The sequence below is a fragment of the Hyperolius riggenbachi genome, chromosome 12, assembly GCF_040937935.1.
Source record: "Hyperolius riggenbachi isolate aHypRig1 chromosome 12, aHypRig1.pri, whole genome shotgun sequence".
In the NCBI taxonomy this organism is placed as follows: domain Eukaryota; kingdom Metazoa; phylum Chordata; class Amphibia; order Anura; family Hyperoliidae; genus Hyperolius; species Hyperolius riggenbachi.
In genome coordinates, this window is record NC_090657.1 from 186,964,584 (window position 1) to 186,976,644 (window position 12,061).

At 46.5% G+C, this 12,061-nt stretch overlaps 1 long non-coding RNA gene across 1 annotated transcript in view; it reads right to left on the bottom strand.

The window, feature by feature from the left end:
* The window catches only part of LOC137541095 (uncharacterized), a 104,945-nt gene extending 97,112 nt beyond the window's left edge, over window positions 1-7,833 (bottom strand). Inside the window, exon 1 of the long non-coding RNA XR_011025082.1 lies at window positions 7,771-7,833. This is a non-coding gene — a long non-coding RNA (uncharacterized lncRNA). The remainder of the gene's footprint in view (window positions 1-7,770) is intronic.
* Window positions 7,834-12,061: the final 4,228 nt, after the last annotated feature.

Below are 12,061 nucleotides of genomic sequence, written 5' to 3' on the forward strand. Positions count from 1 at the left end.
GAGGGGTAGAGAGGTTGGGGGCTGGGCATTGTACACAAGAGCCTGCTGCCTACTTAGTAGGGACTGTCTACAAGTCTTTGTCTACAGAACTTTGCCTAAATCCTTACCAGGGGCTGAGCAGATGCAGTCATTAGAACAATTGTGCAGAGAGCAGAATGGTTTTTCTTTCTGTTTCCTTGTCAGTCTCTCAGGACAGGGAAAATAATCTTCTCCCCCCATGGGGCCCCTGCGGCTTTTTGGCCCCTCTACGGCTGCATCCCTTGCAGAGTATATTGTTACGTCCCTGCACACGCTCCTGCACCCGGTTTTTGTGAGCGAATAGGGAGGATTCTTTGCTAATTGGCTGCACTTGCGGTTTGGAAGAGGGAGGAGGAGGGAGCCTCTGGGCCCCCCTGCGATGGCAGGGGTCATAGGGCTGATTGTTTCGTCCATGCTGGGAAACATCAAACTGGGTGTGTGTAAGCTCGGTGTGGTTTGATTCGCCATCAGTGCAAGGTTTTGTTTACTTGGTTGATATCTTGGCTATTTGACGTTAGTTAACTGGTGGTTTGTCATTGTCTTTAAACTGCATAATTAATTCAAAAGGTTCCATTCTCACATCTAAAATACCTCACAGAATTATTTTACTGACAGAAATCATTAAGCAGGAGTTTAATTGCATGCAGAGGAGAGCTCATCAGAGGAGAAGGATGTCAGTCATAGCTACTTGTTTGTGAATTGCATCTTTTGATCATTTCCCCTGCTCTACCCACCTAAGTACCAAATGTTTTAGAGAGAGTCTAAAAACAGGTCTAAAACCGTTCCCGCCTCCCAGTCCCCGATGGTGCAGAGGCCGACCTCGCCAGTTCATCCTCCACTGCGCCTGCATGGTCGCCGCTGTCCATCACCTCCACGTGGTTGCAATTACGCATTGTAATCGTAATTAGAAATTTCAGGGAAAATCGTAACTAATTTTGTATGTAATAGTAATATTTCATAATTTAGCATAATTTTTTTTTATGTAACGTTCACGAAATTTCGCATAATTTTGTGCCGACTTTGGCAGTGAATTGCAAAGCCCCCGTACATGCTATTCCTACCAAAATTGCTACATATGTTAAGGAGAGTAGTGGGTAAAAGTCAAAAAAAGAATTTTTCAAAAGAACCTTGTAGTTTTCTCAGAAAAATTAGTTTAATAAAACATTTTTCTTTGCATCGATTTTCTCAAAAACTACAACTACAACTACTCTTTTTTTGACTTGTACCCACTATTCTCCTTAACATTTTTAGCAATTTTGGTGTCAATAGCATGTATGGGGGCTTTGCTATTCAACACCAAAGTTGGCTCGAAATTACGCAGAAATGCAAAATTTTATGCGAAATTACAAATGACTATGCAAAATCAATTGAATATACAAATTGTAATAACGTATAGGCAAAATTGCTAAAATGTATGTGAAAATTTGCATAATCGTAATTAGCTGATTACGATGATCACTACCGGAGAATACTGTGCAGGTGCAGAACTACTGCGTCTACACAGTACACTCCCGACCACGTGGAGATTATTGACAGTGGCGCTTGCACAGGCGCAGTAGAGGATGACCAGGAGGTCGTCCTGTGCACCATCGGGAACCGGGGGCCAGCACCTGAGATCAGAGCTGTGACAGGGACATAGTGGCTGCCAGGGACTGGAGAAAGTCCCGGGTAAGTAGTACTGGGGGTAGTATGAGTTGATTGATGACTCCTTTAAGGTGCGTACACACGCACTACAGAAGCAAACGACGGGTCCGTCGGCACCTCCCGCTGGGCGGGTTTTCAGCAGACTGTAGTGCATGTGTACGCACTGTTGGCGGACTGATAAGGCTGTTTCTGAACGATCCACCCGGCGGATCGCATAACGTGTCCCTAACGCAACGCATGGTGGTGTTGAAGTTGGGCGTCAGATTGAGCTGCGTTATGCAGCTCTCAAAGCAGCCGCTCCAGGTTAGTGATAGGAAGTCTGGATCTTTTTAAGGATTCGGATCATTTGAATTGGATCATTGAAAAGATCCGGATCTTTGAACCAAATCATTTGAATCATTTTACTAGGGAAGCAGACTGGATGAAATGACTAGCAGGACAGGACTTTCCCTGCACTGTACATTCTGTATGTCCCTGTTTCTTCCAGACAGACATCCACTGTGAACCGAATCTTTCACTGTGATGATCCGGATGATTCAACTCACAAAAAAGATCCGGATCAAATGAACGATTCGTTCATGATCCGGACAACACTACAGTCCCACCAGGAGTCACCACAGTGCACTGAATATTAATTAGCCATGTGGCTGGCTGATAAGGAGGAGAGGAGACCTCCTCCTCCAACATTACTGAGCATGTGTAAACAGTCTAGCGTGGCTTAGCCAGTATAACGTACAGCCAGGGCCGGCGCTACCATTAAGGCAGAGGAGGCAGCTTCCCCAGGGCCCCAGAGCTTGTAGGGGCCCCCAGTGGCTACAAGAGGAAAAAAAAAATTTCAAATCGGCCTTATAGTTTTTGAGAAAATCGATTTTAAAGTTTCAAAGGAAAAAAAAAACACATTTAAAAACCTGCCGACTTTTATGGTTAATAGCAAATCCACCTTAAATGCTAGAAACCCTAAATTTGCAGGATATGTTAAGGAGATCATTAGGAATAAGAGGAAAAAACAATTTTTCAAAAAGACCTTATAGTTTTTGAGAAAATCGATTTTAAACTTTAGAAGGAAAAAAGTATAGTTTTAAATGCGGTAAATGTCACTTTTAGTAGCAAACCTAACGGTAGTGTAATTTTACATGTATCAAAAGAAAGAGCAATACATTTCCTGACGGGGTTTCCAGGGGGTCCATACGCAGCCGCAGCGCTTTGGCCAGGGATCGCTATACAGCCGCAATATGGCTGTATGAAGATCCCTGGCATTTTTTCCTATTTTCCCAAATTTTTTTATGTTTAGAGTGTGGGATTTTTTTTTTATTTTTTTTTTATTATGTGGGGTCCCCCCTCCTGAAACTTTTTAACCCCTTGTCCCCCATGCAGGCTGGGATAGCCAGAATGTGGAGCTCTGACCGATTGGGACTTCACACCCTGACTATACCAGCTGCAAAAAAGGTCCCCTAATGCCGATTTTTGTTCCGGGGTATATGTTGGGGGGGCCCCCCAGGTTTATTTTGCCCTGGGGCCCCATTGTTGCTTAAACCGGCCCTGCGTACAGCATGCAGCACTTTGTTTAAACGTGCTGCGTTACTATAAAACCCAACGTGTGCACTGTGAACCAGCACATTGATTTTACAGTGCTGTTAGGCTGCGTTACTGGCTGCTGTAACGTGGGACTTTAACGCCCCACTGTGAAACCAGCCTAGAGTTGGACATTCCTGATCTAAAGCAAACTAAAGACCCATCTAGCTGAACTAAACTTTTTGTTTGAAAACTGCTGGTCCATTCTAAGCATCTGTCGGCATATCTCTTTTGCCTAGTGCAACCAAACGAGCGGGAGGCAGGGAGCAGTTACACTTACCTGTTCCGGAAGGCTCCTTCTCTTCCTCCACCAGCGGCTCTGAACTTCCGGTAGGTCTTCTGGGTCCAGCTGTCTGGACAGGTAATCATGAAAGCTCTCTGCCACCCACTCTGCATATCCTGCTGAGCTTGCCAGGCTAGGGAAGGCACACTTCCCCAGCAGCAGGAAAAAACTTTGGCAGCGGCAGGGGAAAAAAATTGTCTGCTAAAGGGTTAAAGTAGCTAAATGCTGACGCTTGTAACAGAGTGTCTGGCACCAAATTAATTCTATCTAACCATAGCTGAACATTATGTCCCACCATAGCCAGTCACCAGCACCAAACCTTACCAATTCGGAAATTAAATACTTTGTATCTAACCTGCCAAAGGATCTGCACTTCTGGATGCACACAAGGCAGGCACGATAACAGCCAGTGTAGCTTTCTTTATGCAATCGGTTCACTTTCATATGTGAAGTTACAACATATCGGCTAAAACTGTCGTCCTCCTGCTAGCCGAAGTTATCTCGCATGGGCAACAAAAGAAGGATCACGTTCATAATTGAAGAGAACAAATATGGGCTACACATTTGGCCGTTTATAGCCGCTGTAAAAAAAAAAAGAGTACTACAAAGGGATCCCTTTGGGGATACCTTTTATAACCAAAATGAAGGATCCGTTTCATAAACGATTTTGATTAACATGGGCTATATATATGGGTTATATAAAAGGGATCCCCGAAGTGAACTGATATAGGTAAAAATATATGGGTTATATAAAAGGGATCCCTTATAAATCGGCTATACTGTGATGTATTTTATAACCGATGTTACATGGGCTACACTAGGCGCCCTAGCTGTAGCCGAATTAATATAAATATAGGCTCCACCAGGCGCCCTTTTTTACAGGCGCCCTTTTTAACCGATTCCCTGCAACTGGTCCATTCAACATTACCATAGCTCTTCTAATAGGACTGGGCAGGCCAGCAGATAACTTCATGCTGCTTGCCCTCTGCTACAATCATGTTATGCTGGGAATACACCATGAGTTTTTTTCAGCAGATAAATGGCTCAACAGGTTCGATCTGATTTTGATTTTTTTTCTGATCGGTTCTTGATGCGTACATCAAAAAGGGCGTCGGGAAAAAAGGGCGCGTGGTGTAAACGATAAGCAGTATTATCGTTTATAAAAATATTGTGTAGAATTTCGTTTACAAATAGTGTTTTAAGAATTTATAAATCATTAAATAATGTGTATGAGATCGGCAATTCTTAAAACGTTAATCTTCCGTTTCTAAACTGAAACTTATATTTACGTTTGTTAAAAACCCTCCCTGTACCTATCCCTAACCCCTAGACCCCCTGGTTGTGCCTAAACCTAAGACCCCCCTGTTGGTGCCTAAACCTAAGACCCCCCTGTCTGTGGCTAAACCTAAGACCCCACTGGTGGTTCCTAAACCTAAGACCCCCCTGTTGGTGCCTAAACCTAAGACCCCCCTGTTGGTGCCTAAACCTAAGACCCCCCTGGTGGTGCCTAAACCTGAGACCCCCCTGGTGGTGCCTCAACCTAAGACCCCTATGGATAATAATGTTTTACAAACATTAATAAATAAAAAATGTAAATAAAAAAATGTAAATAATTTTTTTGGGTGGATAATAATGTTTTAGAAATAGTGATTTAGTATCTTTATAAACGTTATTCGTCACGGGATCATTTTGTAAAGTTAAATCATCACAAGCACAGTTATAAAACCTTAAAAATCTCCGGGTGTCGTTTGCAAAACGTTAATAATCTCCGGCGCCTTATTTTCCCTGTTCGGCGCCCATTAAACGATATTTATAATGGGAGTGAATGGGGCGCCCTTTTTGTCCACTTGTCTCATGCGCCCAAATCTCCTGCTTCCGTTCTTGTTTCCCATACCAGGCATATATTTTATGGTGTATGCCTAGCTTACAGCCCCTTAAACACATTCGGTAATTGTTGGTCGAGACGATCTCTTTTAGCCAACTCGGCTGAGTAGGCCCGGATTTACATCACAGGAGCCTATAGGCACCGATGTCCTGGCACCCTAAACTTCGCCCTCCATGAACCCACAAACCCCCACTGAACCGCACACCAAGCATGCTGGCTGTCCCAGCTGTCACTTCTCCCTTACGTCCCTTGCCTGTCACAGGTAGCTACAGGTGTCCCTTAGAATTAGTTAGGTAGCCAGAGGTATCCTCGGTATTAAGTAACTAAAGGTGACCCTGACTGAAGGGAGATGTTGTCAGTGGAATGCCGACAGCTGGGTGAGTAACCTCTCCTTTACGCTTTGCTTGGGACAGGGGAAGGAGGGAGGTAAGCACTAGGGGAGGGGAGTGAGATGTCTCTCCATCATCAGGCACCTGTAGGCAGGTGCCTACAGTGCTTTATGGTAAATCCGACCCTGCTTCAGGGGTTACTGTGCCAAATGAAACATTACTGTTGCGGTGGTGTGACAGGACCCACCACAAGATACCGCACTATGTCTATGTACAGTGTGAAAGCCCCATAGGGCTCTCTTGATCCCACAGAGGATTCCCCCATTCTCCTGGCCCTCACCATTGCCACAGGAAGACCACCAAAATGTATCTGACAAGAGCTTAACGGATATGTTTGCGTGGCCGCTCTCCCCACCATATACAAGCGTGGTCGTACTGTGCCTGCGCAAAAAAGGATGTGAAGGTTCGTGAAGTCACTCATATGCAAGCAGCTTTGGATTTGTGCGCAGACATGGTCATATTCACTCAAGCGCAGTAAGGCCTCGCTTGTGTATGAAGCAGCACGGGGCGGACTCCAAATGGGTCCCGGCCGGGCAACAGTGGTAGTGAACTGGAGGTGGAAGTGCGAAGCCTCTAGAGGATACAGAGGCCTCCATCTACAGTATAGTCCCCAGTTTCCGGCGGGGATCGCCTGATGCCGCATACATGTGTTTGCCGGCCAAAAAAGCACAAACCTCCTTCTCATGCAGCATAAAATATACACTGAACCTCCAGCACCATCTTTTAACCTTCCTGTAGCTCCTAGAGGCCTAGAGGCCACTGGCCTTCCAAAAAAGGTCTTGCACCCCTACAGCTGATACAGAATACTGCTGCCAGACTGCTAACCAACCAACCCCGTCACTGCCACATAACGCCAGTCCTGTACTCCCTTCACTGGCTACCTATAGAATGGAGGGTCCTATTCAAGATCGGCCTACTGACAATTAAATCCCTGAATATTTAGGCCCTGGATACATGAAAGATATGTTGCAGCTACGTAGCAATCCCCGCATTCTCAGATCCACAGGTTCTAATAATCTAGTCATACCCAGAGTCCACTTGGAATCTTTTGGTCCCAGAGCCTTCTGTCATGCTGCCCCTACGTTTTGGAACTCCTTACCTCAACAGATCAGGACAGCTCCATCCCTGGACGTGTTTAAATCCAGACTTAAAACCCACCTGTTCAGTTTGGCATTTGCAGAAATATAACTTTTGTTGTGTGAATATTTCATCCTACTACCAATTACTGAATCTGAGAGAGCCTAAGTGCTTTGAGTCCTATGGGAGAAAAGTGCTATAGAAATGTTATTGTATTGTATTATAGAGACTTTCCGGCATCCTCCATGTAAGCTCCTGGTGTATCCCCTGACTCGCGTTGGGTCATGTGACACGCCGGGAGCCATGCTTGGAAGCTGTAAAGCTACAGGAAGGTTAGAAGATGGTGCTGGAGGCTCAGTAGTAATTTTATGGCTTGCAAACCCCCTAAAAAAACCTAAAGCACAGTCCTGGTTGTCCCCTCAAGCATGCCGGTTAGTTGAGACCTCCGGTTGTCTGAGTTCCGGAGAACGGAATTTTGCTATACTTACAGGTAGGTAAGCATGTTTCTTTTATGCCACCTTGGGTTCTCGTTAATATTTTGGAGGCATCCCACCTTACCAGTATGAGCAGAAAGTGTCCCCATAGTAAGCAGGAGTCACTGGCTTTCCCCGCAGCAGAATAATATTATCCCGGACATAAAGCTGATGAATGTGATCTCTAGTACTCTCTTGGTGCTCGCGTCTTCTTGTAAACCTACATTTTGTTATATTTATGCCTGCCTCGGTTACATACTGTCTGGCTTAGAACTGCTGGAAGATTTATTATTCAGTCTGAAAGCTATTCTTTTGATTTACATCTCTATGATCTCATGAAATTTTAATTTTAGGTCATACATGTGTATTTCCAGAGTAACGCTGTTCATAAAGGTAAAAGGCAAGTCAAAAAAATGTGTATTATTTTACCTTTCAAGAGTTGCCTGTCATTTGTATTACAGGAACCATCTCGCCCCAGGCTCACTTTCATCAACTGTAAAAAGAGCAGAGTGCAGAGCTGAATAACTAGGGACTAATTATTTTGCTGGGCTGTTGTGTGCCTCGAGTCAAGTCTCAGACCTGCCTTCTGCATGCTTGTCAAGCTGGACAGACTGTGATGATGTCAGCACACAACCCCTCCCCTAGACTGACAGGAAGTGCACATTTGTTTAGAGCAGTGCTGTCCAACTTCGCGGGCATGGAGGGCCGGTTTTTTTCCAGGCCACATGGTGGAGGGCCGGCAGACCCCCCCCCCCCCCCCCCCCCAAAAAAAAAAAAATCTAGCAGCAGCTTCCCCACGAAATGCACTCAGATTGGCTGCAGATGTACCCACAATATGCACTCAGATTGGCTGCAGTTGTACCCACAATATGCTGTCAGATTGGCTGCAGTTGTACCCACAATATGCTGTCAGATTGGCTGCAGTTGTACCCACAATATGCTGTCAGATTGGCTGCAGTTGTACCCACAAAATGCACGTACATTGGCTGCAGATGTACCCACAAAATGCACGTACATTGGCTGCAGATGTACCCACAAAATGCACGTACATTGGCTGCAGATGTACCCACAAAATGCACTTACATTGACTGCAGATGTACCCACAAAATGCTCTTACATTGGCTGCAGATGTACCCACAAAATGCACTTACATTGGCTGCAGGTGTACCCACAAAATGCACTTACATTGGCTGCAGATGTACCCACAAAATGCTCTTACATTGGCTGCAGATGTACCCACAAAATGCACTTATATTGCCTGCAGGTGTACCCACAAAATGCACTTACATTGGCTGCAGATGTACCCACAAAATGCACTTATATTGGCTGCAGGTGTACCCACAAAATGCACTTACATTGGCTGCAGATGTACCCACAAAATGCACTTACATTGGCTGCAGGTGTACCCACAAAATGCACTTACATTGGCTGCAGGTGTACCCACAAAATGCACTTACATTGGCTGCAGATGTACCACAAAATGCTCTTACATTGGCTGCAGATGTACCCACAAAATGCACTTATATTGGCTGCAGGTGTACCCACAAAATGCACTTACATTGGCTGCAGATGTACCCACAAAATGCACTTATATTGGCTGCAGGTGTACCCACAAAATGCACTTACATTGGCTGCAGATGTACCCACAAAATGCACTTACATTGGCTGCAGGTGTACCCACAAAATGCACTTACATTGGCTGCAGATGTACCCACAAAATGCTCTTACATTGGCTGCAGATGTACCCACAAAATGCACTTATATTGGCTGCAGGTGTACCCACAAAATGCACTTACATTGGCTGCAGATGTACCCACAAAATGCACTTACATTGGCTGCAGATGTACCCACAAAATGCACTTACATTGGCTGCAGGTGTACCCACAAAATGCACTTACATTGGCTGCAGATGTACCCACAAAATGCTCTTACATTGGCTGCAGATGTACCCACAAAATGCACTTATATTGGCTGCAGGTGTACCGACAAAATGCACTTACATTGGCTGCAGATGTCCCCACAAAACGCCGTCAGATGGTCTGCTGTAATGTAATATTTCCAGCCCCCCTCCGCTCCTCTCCTCTCGTTCCCCCGTGCTGCCGCCGCCACACCTCAGATCAGCGGCGGGTAAGAGATAGCAAACAGCCACACCAGCGCACGGCAGCCGCGCTGTGAATTTAAATGCTGGAAGGAAGTGACATCATCGGTCACGTCCAGCATTTAAAGTCCCCCGTGTGGCTGCCGTGCGCGGTGTAGCTGGTTCCTATCTCCTGCTCGCCGCCGATCTGAGAGTTGAGGCGGCGGCTGCACGGGGGAATGAGGGGAGATTAGCGGAGGGGGTCTGTAATTTATTACAATAGCAGAGGAATGGGGGAAAAGGTTTTTTTTAAAAAAAAAAAAAAACTCTGGGGACCCGGGGGCTAACACTGCCACAGCAGGGGGGCCGCAGCAGAAGGCCTGGCAGGCCGGATGCGGCCCTTCGGGCCGCCAGTTGGACAGCACTGGTTTAGAGGAATCTCATCATGGTATGCTCATTTCTACTGTGTTTTTCACACAATGGGGTTGATTCACTAAACAGCGCTAGTGAATAACGCTATAGCGCTACATAAATTGAGCGCATTATTGTGCACATAAAACTTTACGCGCGGTTAAAATCACACAGCGCACAGCATAACTACAAAAAGTGTGGTAGGGATACAGAGCACGCATTACAAATGCACAGTACGCTACAACTAAATAGCGCTCATTACTTTAAGCGCATAGAAGTTTACGCGCATAATGTTAACTAATGTTAACATTTGTCAGCTGTTTGCCTATATAAGCTTTGCTCAACAGCACCTGCTTCAGAATAGTTTGAGACTGGGCAAGAAAGTGTTCTTTGTTTGTATGTGTCCTTTACATTTTTCATTTGTTTCTGACATGTGTGTATTTTTTATTTATTTTTTAAGTGGTAATTCAATTGTGTTGGTCATATGCACAATGCCAAGCAACCATAACCCTTTATTGATTGTATATTACTATAGGCAATGTGAGATGTGGATACTGTGTAGTGTGACTTGTATTGTGTGCTGTGTAATGTGCATGGTATGATTGCATACTGTGAATTTTAATGGTATAGTTAATAATCAAATGTTATATGACATCAATGTTAAATGTAAGACACTGTATAGCTGCAGCACACTGCTGGGAACACTGTGAAGCTGGGACACTGTGTGTGCTATAGCTGACATAGAGGTAAAGGGGACAATTGTTCCAGGGCCCCTGAGCTCTGCAGGGGCACCTGCACTGTATCTACATGGTGTTGTTGGCCCCTTACAGATGTTTGAATAGAGCCGGTTGGGGGGGGGGGGGGTAGTGTTAGGCTTAGATAGTGGTAGGTTAACGGCAGGAGCAGATAAGGGGGGGGGGGGGTAGTGTTAGGCTTGAAGAGTGGTAGGTTAACGGCAGGAGCAGATAAGGGGGGGGTAGTGTTAGGCTTGAAGAGTGGTAGGTTAACGGCAGGAGCAGATAAGGGGGGGTAGTGTTAGGCTTGGAGTGTGGTAGGTTAACAGCAGGAGCAGATAAGGGGGGGGGGGGGTAGTGTTAGGCTTGGAGTGTGGTAGGTTAACGGCAGGAGTAGATAAGGGGGGGGGGGGGGTAGTGTTAGGCTTGGAGTGTGGTAGGTTAACGGCAGGAGCAGATAAGGGGGGGTAGTGTTAGGCTTGGAGTGTGGTAGGTTAATGGCAGGAGCAGATAAGGGGGGGCAGTGTTAGGCTTGGAGTGTGGTAGGTTAACAGCAGGAGCAGATAAGGGGGGGGGGGGTAGTGTTAGGCTTGGAGTGTGGTAGGTTAACAGCAGGAGCAGATAAGGGGGGGGGGGAGGTAGTGTTAGGCTTGGAGTGTGGTAGGTTAACGGCAGGAACAGATAAGGGGGGGGGGGTAGTGTTAGGCTTGGAGTGTGGTAGGTTAACGGCAGGAGCAGATAAGGGGGGGGTAGTGTTAGGCTTGGAGTGTGGTAGGTTAACGGCAGGAGCAGATAAGGGGGGGGGGGGGGGTAGTGTTACGCTTGGAGTGTGGTAGGTTAACGGCAGGAGTAGATAAGGGGGGGGGGTAGTGTTAGGCTTGGAGTGTGGTAGGTTAACGGCAGGAGCAGATAAGGGGGGGTAGTGTTAGGCTTGGAGTGTGGTAGGTTAATGGCAGGAGCAGATAAGGGGGGGTAGTGTTAGGCTTGGAGTGTGGTAGGTTAACAGCAGGAGCAGATAAGGGGGGGGGGGGGGTAGTGTTAGGCTTGGAGTGTGGTAGGTTAACGGCAGGAACAGATAAGGGGGGGGGGGGGGGTAGTGTTAGGCTTGGAGTGTGGTAGGTTAACGGCAGGAGCAGATAAGGGGGGGGTAGTGTTAGGCTTGGAGTGTGGTAGGTTAACGGCAGGAGCAGATAAGGGGGGGGGGGGTAGTGTTAGGCTTGGAGTGTGGTAGGTTAACGGCAGGAGCAGATAAGGGGGGGGGTAGTGTTAGGCTTGGGGTGTGGTAGGTTAACGGCAGGAGCAGATAAGGGGGGGGGGGTAGTGTTAGGCTTGGAGTGTGGTAGGTTAACGGCAGGAGCAGATAAGGGGGGGGGGGGGGTAGTGTAAGGCTTGGCGTGTGGTAGGTTAACGGCAGGAGCAGATAAGGGGGGGTAGTGTTAGGCTTGGAGTGTGGTAGGTTAACAGCAGGAGCAGATAAGGGGGGGTAGTGTTAGGCTTG